The sequence below is a fragment of the Schistocerca nitens genome, chromosome 7, assembly GCF_023898315.1.
Source record: "Schistocerca nitens isolate TAMUIC-IGC-003100 chromosome 7, iqSchNite1.1, whole genome shotgun sequence".
Taxonomy (NCBI): domain Eukaryota; kingdom Metazoa; phylum Arthropoda; class Insecta; order Orthoptera; family Acrididae; genus Schistocerca; species Schistocerca nitens.
Genome location: NC_064620.1, coordinates 272894132 through 272909125, shown reverse-complemented (window position 1 = coordinate 272909125; position 14994 = coordinate 272894132).

Below are 14994 nucleotides of genomic sequence, written 5' to 3'. Positions count from 1 at the left end.
GGACTGACGGATGACATCGAAAAAGTACAAAGAAGGCCAGCTCATTTTGTATTATCGCAAAATAGGGGAGATAGTGTGACAGACATGATACGTGAATTGGTATGGCAATCATTAAAGGCGTTTTTCGTTGCGACAGGATCCTCTCATGAAATTTCAATCACCAGTTTTCTCCTCCGATTGCGAAAACATTCTGTTGGCACCCACCTACATAGGGAGAAATGACCATCACGATAAAATAAGAGAAATCAGGGCTCGCACGGAAAAATTTAAGTGCTCGTTTTTCCCGCGTGCCGTTCGAGAGTGGAACGGTAGAGAGACAGCATGAAAATGGTTCATAGAACCCTCTGCCAGGCACTTTATTGTGAATAGCAGAGTAATCACGTAGATGTAGATGTAGAGTACACGTTGTAGACACATGGCTGACGAGATATGAACGTTTGGCTCTGGCCGTGAGTCGTACTCGGATAGCCAATAAGCGAAAAATCCGGGTTCGAGTCCCTGTCCGGCACAAATTAGCATTGACGCCATTCCATTATACAGCTGACGGTGGTCCAAATCCGCAACTGCGAATACATTTCATGTATCCCTGCATATTAGGTCGTGGCGAGGTATGAAACATACAAAATGGAGGAATGATTAGTTCTATTAGCTTTTTGAATAGTGTACAGAACGAACAACAACGTTATAATATTTAAAGCCAAAAGGGAAATAAAAGTCGTGGCTCACCAAGGAATACATAAGGATTGAAATAGTGAAACGAAGTTGAGGAAACCTCCGCGTGAGTGTCCGCCGTGTGACTCCTGCAGGGAACATACACCAGCAGAGAAAGGAGCGCGCCAATCGTGAGGGAGCAATAAATTCATTGGGTGTCGTTAAGTAATCAGAGCACCGCGGGACGACGTTGCGTCAGCCCACAGCGGTGGAGGGAAGAACGCGTGAGCGGCTAAAGCCCGCGCGAGACGGCGCCGAGCTGCAGGCAGCCCGCGCCGCTCTGCACGGCGTCAGCAGCTAGAGGGCGGACGGGAGGCAGCTAATCGTTCCCCAACTCACGCCTCCCAGCGCCGCCCGCCCAGAAACTCTCTCCGCCCACTCTGCTAATTTTCGTTAAGTTCTTTAGCGTGGGCGTAATGCGATAACTGAAGTGCCCGCAGTGTTGCACGCGCAGTGAACCTAATTACACCATTTCACTCGATGCCGGGTCTTCTCCAACTCCGCAGCTTGTTTAAGAAGGTAACTGAAAGCAAACAGAACGTTAATAAACGTAGTTATTAAGCCTTCCTGACAGATTAAACCTGTGGCATTCAGACGCAAACGAAAGAACTGGCTTTTTTAAACACCAGTTTCTGTAAAACCCAAGGCATTTTTTTCTCTCTTCCTTACCAAAACATGTTTCGACACCTTCGTGTCATCGTCAGCGATCTGGTTTTCTTTTTTTTTTTTTTCGTGTCCATAAAATGGTCACACAAAGTTCGCAGTTAGCTTTATACACTGTGCCGACACATTAATGTGACCACCTGTCAAAAGCTTGAATAACCACCTTTTGCAGTGTGTGCAGGAAGAGAGTCAATTATGTTCTGGAAGGTACCGACAGCGATGTGGAGCCATGCAGACCCCAATGCCATTGCCAGCTGAGCTAGGTTTCAAAAATGGTTGAAATGGCTCTGAGCACTATGGGACTTAACGTCTGAGGTCATCAGTCCCCTAGAACTTAGAAATACTTAAACCTAACCTAAGGACATCACACACATCCATGCCCGAGGCAGGATTCGAACCTGCGACCGTGGCGGTCGCGCGGTTCCAGACTGTAGCGCCTAGAACCGCTCGGCCACCCCGGCCAGCGCTAGGTTTTTAATGACTGAGGATCTACAGCGCAAACAGCCCGCTTGAGGTGGTCGCAAATATTCTCGATTGGGTTTCATTTCGCAGAGACTGGTGGCGAGGGGAGCGTGGTTTACTCGTCCAGGTGCTCTTCGAACCACGCGCTTGCACTGCTGTGTGATACGGTGCACTTTCCTGCTGGTATATACCACCGTGCCGAGGAAAAACAAACTGCATGTAGGGGTGCACGTGGTCACCGAGGATAGGTGTATACTTCTGTTCATCTATTGCGCTTTCAGGAATAACTAGATCACCTATGGAATGCCGTGAAGACATTCCTCGGACCATAATGGTCCCTCCTGCAGGCTGGACCCTTACGGTGATTGTTCAAAAATGGTTCAAATGGCTCTGAGCACTATGGGACTTAACATCTATGGTCATCAGTCCCCTAGATCCTAACTAACCTAAGGACAGCACACAACGCCCAGTCATCACGAGGCACGGTGATTGTTGCAGGGTATTTACTTCCAGACATTTCACGCCTTCCTTTGTGCTCCACCTGTCCCATGGAGCATAAAACGGGATTCATCTCAAAAGGCCACCTGACGCCATTCAGTGGACGTTCCACTTGCGGTATTGGCGTGCAAATTCAAGCCTTTGTCAACAATGAACAGCGTCAGCATGGGTGCATGAACCAGGTGCCTGCTGCAGAGACCCGTACATCTACATCTATATACATCTACATATATACTCCGCTAGCCACCAAGCGGTGTGTGGTGGAGGGCACAATTCGCGCCAAAGTCATATTTCACCCCACTCTGTTCCACTCGCGGATCGCGTGAGGGAAAAACGACTGTCTGAACGCCTCAGTACGAGCTCTAATTTCCCTTATCTTTGAATGGTGATCATTGCGCGATATGAAAGTTGGTGGTAATAATATATGCTCTACGTCCTCGGCGAAGATCGGATTTTGGAATTTAGTGAGCATCCCCTTCCGTTTAGTACGTCGTCTATTTTTGTCCCACTTCAAACTTTCTATGAGATTTGTAACGCTCTCGCGATGGCTAAATGTACCAGTCACGAATCTTGCCGCTCTTCTTTGGACCTTCTCAGTCTCTTGAGTGAGACCCAACTGGTAAAGGTCCCATACAGACGAACAATACTCTAAGACTGGACGAACTAACGAATTGTAAACAATTTCCTTTGTTGAAGGACTGCATCGCTTCAGGGTTCTACCAACAAACCGCAATCTAGAGTTCGCCTTGCCCGTTACTTGTGTAATCTGACCATTACATTTGACATCATTTCGAATACACAGCAACGTTCGCTTAATGGTCGGTGAGGAGATACGGCTGGTATCCCCTTGGTTCATCTGGGCGGTCAGTTGCTCAACAGCTGCACGTCTCTTCGCAGTCGTCATTCACTCCTGTCTTCTGTAGCCCAAGGTGCACAGCAGTTTCCTCGCGGCCGGTCTTGGATACCGCCATTTTGCCATTCACAGTATACTTTGATCATGGCGACATGCAGATAGTTTACAGATTTAGCCCTTTCGGGAATGCTTCCACCCTTGGCCCAAAGCCAATCCTCATACGGTTTAGGACGTCAGATAGATCGCTCCGTTTCCACTCTACAACAACGTCTTTTTCAGCGTCCTCCCCCCCCCCCCCCAACATCCCCACCCCCACCACCAAACTGCTAGTGCTGCCACCTACCGTCTGTGAGTGGCCAATACATCTGGACGTCGAATATAGGTGGTGGTCACATTAATGTGGCTGGACTGTGTATTTAGGCCTGAAAACTGTATCAAGTGGATTTTTATTTTGTTTTGAGTGCTCACATTAAACTCCAGTAATTATTGAGATGGATTTTTACACATTCATTTCTTATGGCTTGGCACCATGTGATTTGCAAATTAGTCAGAAGCATTTACTTAAAGAGTTACTAGTTTTTAACAGTTTTTCTGAGAGTAATAATGTACTATTTTCTGTACTTAGGTTTCCCTTCACATTGTTAATCTGTGATATGGTCGTCTTGTTGCTTGTAATTATAGGCAGTAGTTCACCTGCCCCTACCGATATCGTTTGATGCAAACCCACATGAAAGAACAATGTTGTTGGCCATTTCGCTCTGAAGATGTGAAGCACACTGCCAGAACGTCGCAGAACAACTGGTAAAGTATGCCCAGATGTCTTAGATCTACTGTACAAACTTATTTTATGAAACTACTTCAGCACACTGACGTGCCGAGTCATATATTAATGGTTTCATTGGGCTCTATACCGGAAAGTTGTTACTTCCACACTTCCGATTTAGATATCTCCTTTTAATTTCATTGTTTCTGTTGGTGAAACACACTTTATAAGGCAATGTTTCTGAACATTAGCGGAATATGAAGTAAGCGGAGTAAACTTATGGAGATATCCAGAATTTGTATGACTACATCGTTAATTACATAAAAAAAGATTGGAGACACTTGGACAATATGGCAGATGTAAGCTAATCTTGGTCCCGTTTACCGAGTGGCCAGTCTTCACTTGTGTTTTTTACAGTTTGATTCCGTTTGCTAAAAGTTGCCCAAAGCTCTGAGAGGGAACATATATCGATTATGTGACTGTCACCTGTCGAAATACCGTTCCTAACACAGACATAATGTGGGTTGCATAAAATGACATCGGTTTCACTACCCTCTCACCTTAAAGCACGCGTTTTGGTATACAAAAAGAGTAAAACGCTTATGTCGACACACGAAACGAGAGATTATATGTTATTTTTGCGGCTCATTTGTTCGTCCTTCTGCTCTTGTCCGAAGTGGCCCGAATTTTTGTGGTGCATCTGTTGGTGGAAACTTAACTGTTGGAAAAATTATTCAAAACTAAACTAGCAACTCTTCAAGGAAATTCTACCGAGAACCAGCGACAGCTGTCAAATAAAACCGTATTTTAAACAACGTGCGTCCGCGTCCACGAAAGCAGAAGTACGGCGTACATTTAATGATTTGGGTACTGCTAAGAACACTGGACAAAACTTTAGTCGCCATAAGACAATACCACAATACATCATTACCGTGTAACACCGCCTATAGTCTTAATATTGGCCTCTGTTTGTCAAGGAAGTGACTCACGAGGTTCTTCAAATTTTCCATACCCAGCTGAAGCGATTATTTACCAAAGAGCTATGAAGCTGTTGGTGTTATGACCTGACGAAACTACAATTGTGAGGACGTAAATGTGGGTTCTTTGATTGCTCTGAGAGATGACTGATTGGAGCCAAAACATATGAAACATTAGTTCACTTTATTATAAGAATGATAAAAAGATTTACCTATCTTCACAAAATCTATTGGCACATGAATGAGCCGAATATTTACAATGCCTTTGAACAGTAAAGCGTCACTTGATGCACGCAAGTACAAATCTCTAGCACTGACTAGAATAGCACTGATGTTCTAACTAGATGATGATGATGACTGCTTCATCCGCGCGGGATTAGCCGAGCGGTCTAAGGCGCTGCAGTCATGGACTGTGCGGCTGGTCCCGGCGGAGGTTCGAGTCCTCCCTCGGGCATGGGTGTGTGTGTTTGCCCTTAGGATAATTTAGGTTAAGTAGTATGTAAGCATAGGAACTGATGACCTTAGCAGTTAAGTCCCATAAGATTTCACACACGTTTGAACATTTTTTGACTGCTTCATTGGAGGTCACAAAGTGAGACAGAGGGAGTCCATGCTTGGCTCTGTCTCGACCTCAGGTGCGATGGTGCTGTGCTGCTGAGCAAGAGCTGTGTCTTCATTCGTGGTAGCGAACTGCATTAAGACGTCGTTAACGTTTGTGGTATCAATACACGTGCGTGAACGTGGTGTGGCACCACGATCTTTTGACGATACCGCAGCAGGGATGTTGATTGCTACATTTCATTTGCTGTCCCAGATTTTTTGTATGGGGTACTTTAGCAGGCGAGACGAGGTGTGATAGCATCTGAGTTTTTGTCGAACCAGGTATGTACATGTGCAGCCCTGTGAACATGGCTTTTGTCATCTTTGAAGGAAAGAGTGTCCACAGCATTCTCATCAAGAAGATGTAGAATCTCGTATTAAACTTTCTGTTTCATGCTTACGAAAAACACCCCAAAAATCACAGGAGTGACTATGGACTGAATTAACCCTTAACACAATGTGTGTTAAATGCCTCACTGGACCTTCAGTCTCGTTTGACACCTGCCACCATTTGAAAAGAGGCACAATCTTGAGTTGTCGGAACACCTGCATGCCTCCAGTTATATCTTGCTCTTTTTCTGTGTTGTTTGTTTCACTGAAGACGTGCAGATTTATGTGCCACTATGAACAATGGCGTTTTGTGAGTTAGGTAAATCTAGATGTCCAATACACGCAGTTCCGTTCGCAGTTTTCGCTCAGGAAGTAGTTGAGATGGATTGGCTTTCTACCTTGTGGTGCAGGATTTCGGTGGGAGTGGAGTTTGGCTGGGACCTGTGCAAGCATGGACGCTTAACCAACTGCAGTTTAATTTTATTAATAGTGTGAACAGTACAGAGCACATACATAAGACAAAACAAACCAGGGGTTCGCACTCAATTTTCCAAATAACTTAACACCTGATATAATGCCATAAATATTGACGATAATAGGCTGTCTCTCCATAATAATAATAGAAACCCTATGGGGGCTAAATGAATACACCAGCAGAAAACATTAACCTAAAATACGTACATCATCCAATAAAAATACTTCGCCCCACTGGGATTTACTTCATATAAGGAGCCGGCCGGGGTGGCCGAGCGGTTCTAGGCACTACAGTCTGGAACCGCCCGACCGCTACGCCTAGAGCATGGATGTGTATTATGTCCTTAGGTTAGTTAGGTTTAAGTAGTTCTAAGTTCTAGGGGACTGATGACCCCAGAAGTTAATTAAGTCCCATAGTGCTCAGAGCCATTTGAACCATTTTCATATAAAGGGCTCTCCGTATAATCCACAACACACTCGTCAACAAGGTAGCACAGGGATACTGTAGCCAACAAGCAAACAGGGACAGACAACACACAAAATCTGCAGGAACACAATAACAAAACGTGCATCAGTTACCACGTCTCACAGAAAGGGTACTTCAGTTACTAAAAGTTCATCACTAAAATACAGTTCCACAGAAAATTTACTGCAATGTAAAATTCAACCACACATTGCCACACTATGTTTCATCAAAATACAACACACCTCTACAGAGCACTGCTCCTCAAATCCCAGGCCCATTAGCGGGCATGTCGTGTTTCATCAATTCAAAGGTCAGTACAACAAAAATGGCGTAAGTCACTCTTGTGTACAACCTTCCATCTGCTGCTTCTGCCAAATCATGCCTCGTGTTAACAGCAGGCCACAACCAGTGTTGACAGACCACAACCCCACTGCCTTTCTGCGTGCACACTATCCGCGCCCACGAGAGGCGACGCTACTTAGCTTCATCCACGTTGTGTTGGCTTTCGTCATCACTGGCTGAGTTCACTTTGGAGCAAAACATTGACCCAAGGTTGACTTCCAACCGATGTTGCCATTCCTGGTCTATACTTTCAACTCTTACTGTCCTCTGCATACAGCCCATCTCCAATGCAGGTACATGCCACTGCATGACCACTGCATGACCACAGCTGCCCTGTACTCTACAAACCAAGAGCAGCTACTGCCAGCTGTCCACAGATAACCACCAGCTTTGTTGCCGAGTATCTGCAGGGGATGACAGTCTCTTTGTGCTGCACCCCGCCCCACAGAGTGGATTTGCATGGCGCCAGGGTGCCAGCACAGAAGGGTAAATGGCTGTACCTCGATCTACTACCCTCAAGGAAAGGAGACTAGCTGCTGCTAGAGTGAGCCTGGAGGCAACCCATCTCTTATTTATTTATCGTATGAGGATACAGAGCTTGGATCAAATACATAATTTTAAGAGTATACAGTGTAAGAAATGACAAGCAAAATACATGTACAGAATCAAATGCTCAAAGTATTATGCTAAATTATCTACATATTACACAAGTTCTTAGATTTCTAAGTCCAATCTGTTGATCCAGTTGGCCCTTCAGATGATGCATGGTGGATGTCATTTATTGATCCCCCGAAGGCTCGTTTCGGGCATTCATCAGCAATGTGATTAATTGTTTGCAGGGCAGCTCCACAGTCACAATCTGGAGATGATGCGGTTGATGGTTCTCCACTGGCGTCTGGGTACTGTGAAACCTGGAACTCGCAATGGAAGGCTATTCAACCAGATGACCGTTTAACACTGACGATTCTTCCCACTGACTTCTCCATACTTCGTTGATGTTAAAGTCGGGGCTTCAAGATGTCGTGCAGTTCGCCAAGGTGGTTTTCTTGACTTCAAGCGCTGATGTTCTGCTATTAATATATCACTGTGTACGGGTAGCTGGAGGTTCTTCTGAATGTTTCTCCAGGTCTTCAGGAGAGCATCTGATTTTGGTAGAGCTGGAGGTTGGATGTTACTTAAAACTGGTAGCCATGCAGTTTGAGTGCTACGTATGCAGCCGGTGATAAGTCGCATTGTCTGGTTGAGTTGCGCATCTATCTTGCTGCAGTGAGCACTGTTCATCCAAGTTGGACAACAGTATTCAGCGACCGAGTATGATAGTGCCAAAGCAGTTGATCTTAGGGTTTGAGCGCTGCAACCCCAGGAGGTACCAGCAAGCTTCTGAATAACATTATTATGGGTCTTCACTTTTGCGGCCACGTTGGAGAGGTGTTGTCGGAAAGTTAGGGACCTATCGAGTGTTATTCCGAGGTACTTAGTGTGCTGCAGTACTTCAAGCTTTTGCCTCGAAGTTTAACTTCTGGTTTATAGTCAGTGTGTCTGTTCCGTAGGTGGAATGCTGAAGTAACAGTTTTCTGAGGGTTTCAGCGGAGGCACCATGAAGAGAAGATGGTGTGATATTGAAGGCTCAAACTAGTGGCGGCTGTTTGCTGTCACATATTGCTGCGACATCTGACGTAGCCCCCTCAACAAACTAGGCGCTGCCGGACTGATGATCCCTCTGCTAAAACCGACAGCCATTTACACGGGCTTGGATCTCACTTGTGCTAATGCACTGCTACCAATCATGTTCGTAACAACAAATCTGTGGCCTGCCTGCAAGAGCCCAGTCTTACCACTACCATGGTAGGATTGTGGTGCTTCGTCTGGCCTGCCTCACAATGCAAGTGCAAGTGGCATGCCGACACATTAGCGCAGGACAGCCGTGACGGAGCTGTTGGTTTCCACCGCAACAGCCAAAAAATAGTGGCATCGCCTCAGCCACAATATGACGGCGCAATGTCGCTCTGGCGCGGACAATCATGCCACTCCCTGCCAGCAATTCTTCTGCTGGCCACATTCTCATTCTCCATGGCAACGGCTCCGAATAGACTTTGCAGACCCCTCCAGAGCTATCAAGGTTCTCGCTTCCGTATTTTCTCTCGAAGACTTGCCATAAACAATTGTCATTGACAATGTACGTCCTTTTTCTTCCAAGGAATTTGCAGAGTTTTATTAACTAAAGGCGAGCCAGAACGTTTCGTTCAAACGTTCAAGAGCGAATGCCAAAACATCGAGCTTCACATTCACGTGAAGATGCCTTACTGATGTTTCGGAGTTCATATGATACTTTGCCTGCTCTGACGCATGGCAGACACCATCGGACATTGCCGCATTTGCTTCGTCCTTACACCACTGTGCCCCAGCTTCAGACTTCACCACGAACTTTAATTGACCATGGCGTGTAAAACAAACCACATTTATGGGAATCCGGTGTTGTTCTCAGATTGTCTGGCGGAGCGCATTATGCTACTCACGGCAGCACAGGCACGCTTCGGGGCCACCAAAATCAACTACGGCTCTGTGAATTCAGTGATCTTGTCGTAGACCATTCTGTTTCAGATTTCTTCACTGCACGACTTCCGGACGCTGTTACGCAGCCACATCCGTCCGCAGCAACGCAACCTCCTACGCAGCTCACTAAGCAGAAGCATTCACCTGCGGCCTTCTCGCCAAAGGAAGCCGTCGCCTACCCTCACCAACTCTACAGGTCGACTCTCCCATGAAAATCGATACCGTCACCGTCGGCTAGTTGCCGACACCTTCTGCAGCGCCCTCCATGCCCCTACCTGTGCTGTCGGATGCGTCCTGCGCCTGATTTTCCGGGGCAGCTTCTCTGGCGCTCGGGTTGGCCTCCTCTGCCGTTGCTGGCAGCTGTGACCGCGCGGTTCTAGACGCTTCAGTCCGGAACTGCGCTGCTGCTACTGTCGCAGGTTCGAATCCTGCCTCGGATGTGTGTGATGTCCTTCGGTTAGTTAGGTTTAAGTAGTTCTAAGTTCTAGGGGACTGATGCCGCAGGTGTTAAGTCCCACAGTGCTCAGAGCCATTTGAACCATCCTCTGCCCCCAGCCAAGCAACCAGCCTCATCACTATCCACGGCACAGGACTCCCCCGTATCTTCGAAGTTGAGCGGGGAGGCTTAAGATATCGGCCACCATCTGGTCAGCCGCCAGTTACGTCGCCGTGTTTCCTATAGCCTCCACCGAGGCACGAGGGTTCTGCCATGAATGATTATGCCGCTGTCAATGAGGTGCAGGCATCCCCTCTCAGGAGCTCCAGCTGCGGTAGTACTTACGTTCAAACATTCATGCATTGTGTGTTTTCCATTGGAATTACATTTACTGACTGTCAAATGGTTCAAATGGCTCTGAGCACTATGGGACTCAACATCTTAGGTCATAAGTCCCCTAGAACTTAGAACTACTTAAACCTAACTAACCTAAGGACATCACACACACCCATGCCCGAGGCAGGATTCGAACCTGCGACCGCAGCAGTCCCGCGGTTCCGGACTGCAGCGCCAGAACCGCACGGCCACCGCGGCCGGCTACTGACTGTCATAGTGGCCAGCGTTTGACATTTTCTGAATAGACATTGTACTGAAGAGTCACAGATTTACAAACCTTTTGTATCTGTATATATTTCTACATTCAAATCAACTGTTAGCAATTGGCGCTGCAAATATTATGTAATACTTTTACTATTTAATATTGGATTCAAATGGTTCAAATGGATCTGAGCACTATGGGACTTAATATCTGAGGTCATCAGTCCCCTAGAACTTAGAACTACTTAAACCTAACTAACCTAAGGACATCACACACATCCATGCCCGAGGCAGGATTCGAACCTGCGACCGTAGTGGTCGCATGGCTCCAGACTGAAGCGCCTAGAACCGCTCGGCCACCCCGGACGGCTAATATTAGGTGTAGAATAAATTAATATCTGAATTCTCTGTTCATGGACGACATCTGTTCTACGCTCCTGTATCTACTAAAGAAATACAGAGCGTGCAAAGGAAGACACAACATAGTCAAATGAGAAAAATGTGGAGATTCGTTTATTTTGACGCCTGCCGATGTGATGTGTGAGACTCTGACTGACTGATGAGTTTATAGGCGAAGTGTAAGTGTTTTAACGATTGAAGATGCATACTGCTGTTGTGGCAACACCCCAATGAACAGAGTTCACAACCCCTGATAGAGAGCTGCCAGTGAAACCCTGCCGCCAGGATTGGAATATTTCTGAGCTGGCATGGTGCAAGACACTAACCCGCCACTGTGGCGAGCTGAATTAGCTCATCCTGTGGCATCATACTGTACTCCCTCAGTCCTGTATGTGAGTGAATGTGGGACCCAGTCATAAAAAAAGCTGAGCGGTCTGCTATAAATACTTGCCACTCGGACCTAGCAGCATCTTGTCTTCGATCATCAGCGACGCCTAGATTACACCAGCCGACATTCCCATGTGGACCAAACAGCTTCGTCTACATCTAGGCACATCATGTCCTGGGAACTGGTCTGCATGCCACTGCTGGAAGATTTTGGGGCTGGAGCCAGATCCACCACGAGAGGGTCACCTACAGGATGACTTCATCTTGTCTGGGCGTCTCCAAGGAGTCTTGGGTTCGAAACCTGTCCTCCAGTGTGTCTCATACATGACACACAGACGGAGCCACCAACTGCCTGGTGCACATGTTCCCTGCTGCCCCAGAAACTCCTCAAGGCCGCTGACGCTGCTGCTTCACCGTAGCCACTAGCTTGGCCCAGAGACATCACACCTTCACAGCGAAACACGGCGCCTTGTGCTTAGCTGAGGCAGAATCTGCTTCCACGGGTCAATGAACGGCTTTGAGTCACAGCCTTCAACCTTTCAACCACTGTGCGATCATCTTGCTAAATAAAGAAAGTGTTTACCATTTGAGATGAACTGATTACTCGACCACCCATTTGCTGGTGTTACACAGCACATCGCCATGCATCATGTTTTAAGAAACAACTATCCTGGCAATTAATGGGGCTTTGCACCACCACGCCGTTAGACTGCGTTAGAGATCAGACGCCCCAAACAAAACGCTATGTCCCATGGATGCTAGCCAAAAAGTGTATACGTCAGTAAAGATGAGGGTAGTGGTGTCAACTTAATGGGTGGCCTTTTCTGAACGCATGAAAAATAGATGATTTCCGTGATTTTTTTCAAGTAAAATAAAGTTCAATGCTAAATCTCATTATATATTTTTATTTCTCCCGCTTTTGTTTTTAAGGAATCATTTTTCTGTCCGCATCGGACGCTCCCTGTGACAGCTGCCCTTGCAGATGGAACGTTGGTCATCGACGGAATTCCCGACGACCTCCTATTGGACCTGTAACAAAATAATTTTGTATAAGTCGTTTTCGATGTATTTTTTATACGTGTACATAGAATAATTGAAAAATATTACGTCCTAACAAAATGGTGATGTGTTGAAACAAACGTCATTTTCTTCGCTCAAAAAATCGAAGCAAAAGTGTACACTGAAAATATACTTTTGAAGATATCGTGCTAGGTACTCGACAGAGAATTCAATTTAGAATGCTGGCAGCAAATTCCGATCAAAATCGTTTGTGCCGTTCTCAGATTATGTCCCCCGCCAATTTGAAAAATATGGTTTAGAGAAAAACGCGTTTAAGGGTTTAGGTTACCTTATTTAACAACGATTCCTTCCACATCCGAAAGGTCCTCATCCCCCACCTTCTTTGTGGCCACAGTGGTTATGCGAGAGTCTGAGAGTAAGTTTATCTGAGAGCCCGTGGCCCACCGAACGTTGGCTGGAGTGAGGAAGCACGCTTCTGACGTTTGAGCTAAGTACAGCTATTGACATGGTACACACGTCGCGTTTATTTTACATTTTATGCGAGTCTTTTGCCATTTTGGGCGTTCTGTATTAATGCCTCTTTAGGCAGTTTGTAGCTTTAGTGTGTTCCGAAGAAGGCGTGATTATTCGCGCCGAAACCTAGGTCAACATCCGGTTTCTATTTGCAATCGAGGCGGATTCTTTATAATCATTACAAATGGGAAACACTCGAGCACTCGCCCTATAGCTCTGTTCTCTCCCCATGTGGTTATCACGCCTTTGGTCCCTTAAAAAGGCTTTCAAGGGTCTATGATTCCTGTCAGGTAAGGATCTGCAGCAGGCAGTTACGGACTCCTTCGCGCAACAGGATGACGGTGTTTCAGCAAACAGGTATCTTCAACCTGATGTGTCGGTGGGATAATTGCCTCAATGTTCACGGCGATTTCACCCGATCGGCGTAGTGATTCTAGACTGTACGGCCTTCAGACACAAACTTTTTGATCGCCCCTTATAACTCATTATTGTTCAAAAAATGGTTCAAATGGCTCTGAGCACTATGGGACTTAACATCTATGGTCATCAGTCCCCTAGAACTTAGAACTACTTAAACCTAACTAACCTAAGGACATCACACAACACCCAGTCATCACGAGGCAGAGAAAATCCCTGACCCCGCCGGGAATCGAACCCGGGAACCCGGGCGTGGGAAGCGAGAACGCTACCGCACGACCACGAGCTGCGGACAATGTTATGCAGGTGGATACCTGTTACCTGTTCCCGCCGACCATTCCATTTATCAAGAGATTTAAAATTCATGGTATCCATTTCAGCAGTATCACTCAGGTTTGGGTGGTGCTATTTTAGTCTTTTAAGGTTCAAAAGTGGCTGGTCACTATGCATAGACAGACTAGGATTCTTGGAGATCTTGGAAATTTGCCTCATAAAGGCAGTAGATCAGGAAGCATTATAGCGGTTAACAGTGGAAGCCAATGAACTGGAATAGATCTGATTGTGTCACGTATTACGTACATTGTAGTATTCAGATGGGCGTCAACAAGCCTTGTATGATGACTGTGTATCACAATAGACGAGTACACCAAAGCCAAGGCCGAAGATTGCAGGCGGTTGCTGGACATCCCCAGCTAGTTCCACATAGTATACAAAGGATGTAGTTTCGAGTCTTCAACTGTCGTTCACCACAACACGTGAGTACACCCAACCCAGAGCTGAAGATTGCAGATGGTTGCAGAAGATCCCCAGGTAGTACCACATAGTATACGGAGGATGTAGTTTCGAGTTTTCAACTTTTGAGCTAGATTCAGTTGGTGCTGTTTGAAGGATATCGTACGGTCCAATGAGACACCAAGATATTTTGGATTCAAATTATGACGAAGAATACTGCCTCTGAAATTTACATTCAGATTCACGTTAGCCAAGCACTTATTTAAATGGAAGCAAGACTCCTCTGTCTTACTCACACTGGGCTGAAGTCTCCAGATTTTGAAGTAACTGTCCAGTATAGACAAGGCTTTGGACAAGATCTCTTTTGTTTTCATTTCCTGGTGTTGTACGGCTACAACCAGGTCGTCAGCATAGCAGAATTTTCTGCACAAGAAGTATCAGCTAGGTCAGAACAAGCTGAACAGTAATGGCGAAAGAACTTATTCTTGGGGCAATCACTTATTTACCTTCCTCTCTTTGCGTATCTTGCTTCTAGTGAGTATCTGGAACGTCCAGTTACTTAGCATTGTGAATGAAACGAAGAAGTTTACATATAAGGCCTTCCCTCCACACAGTGTAAAAGGCAGTTACAGCTGCTTTCAGCTTCGTTTGGTACCCTACCTCTATGAAGGATGTAAGAGATAACACTTGGTCACAGCAGCTACAACCTGGTCCGCAGCCTACCTGATCTAGTGGAACGTGCTCTAGGATAGTGAAACTTATTGTGTTACGTATCAGCCTCTCAAAAAGCTTATGGAACTA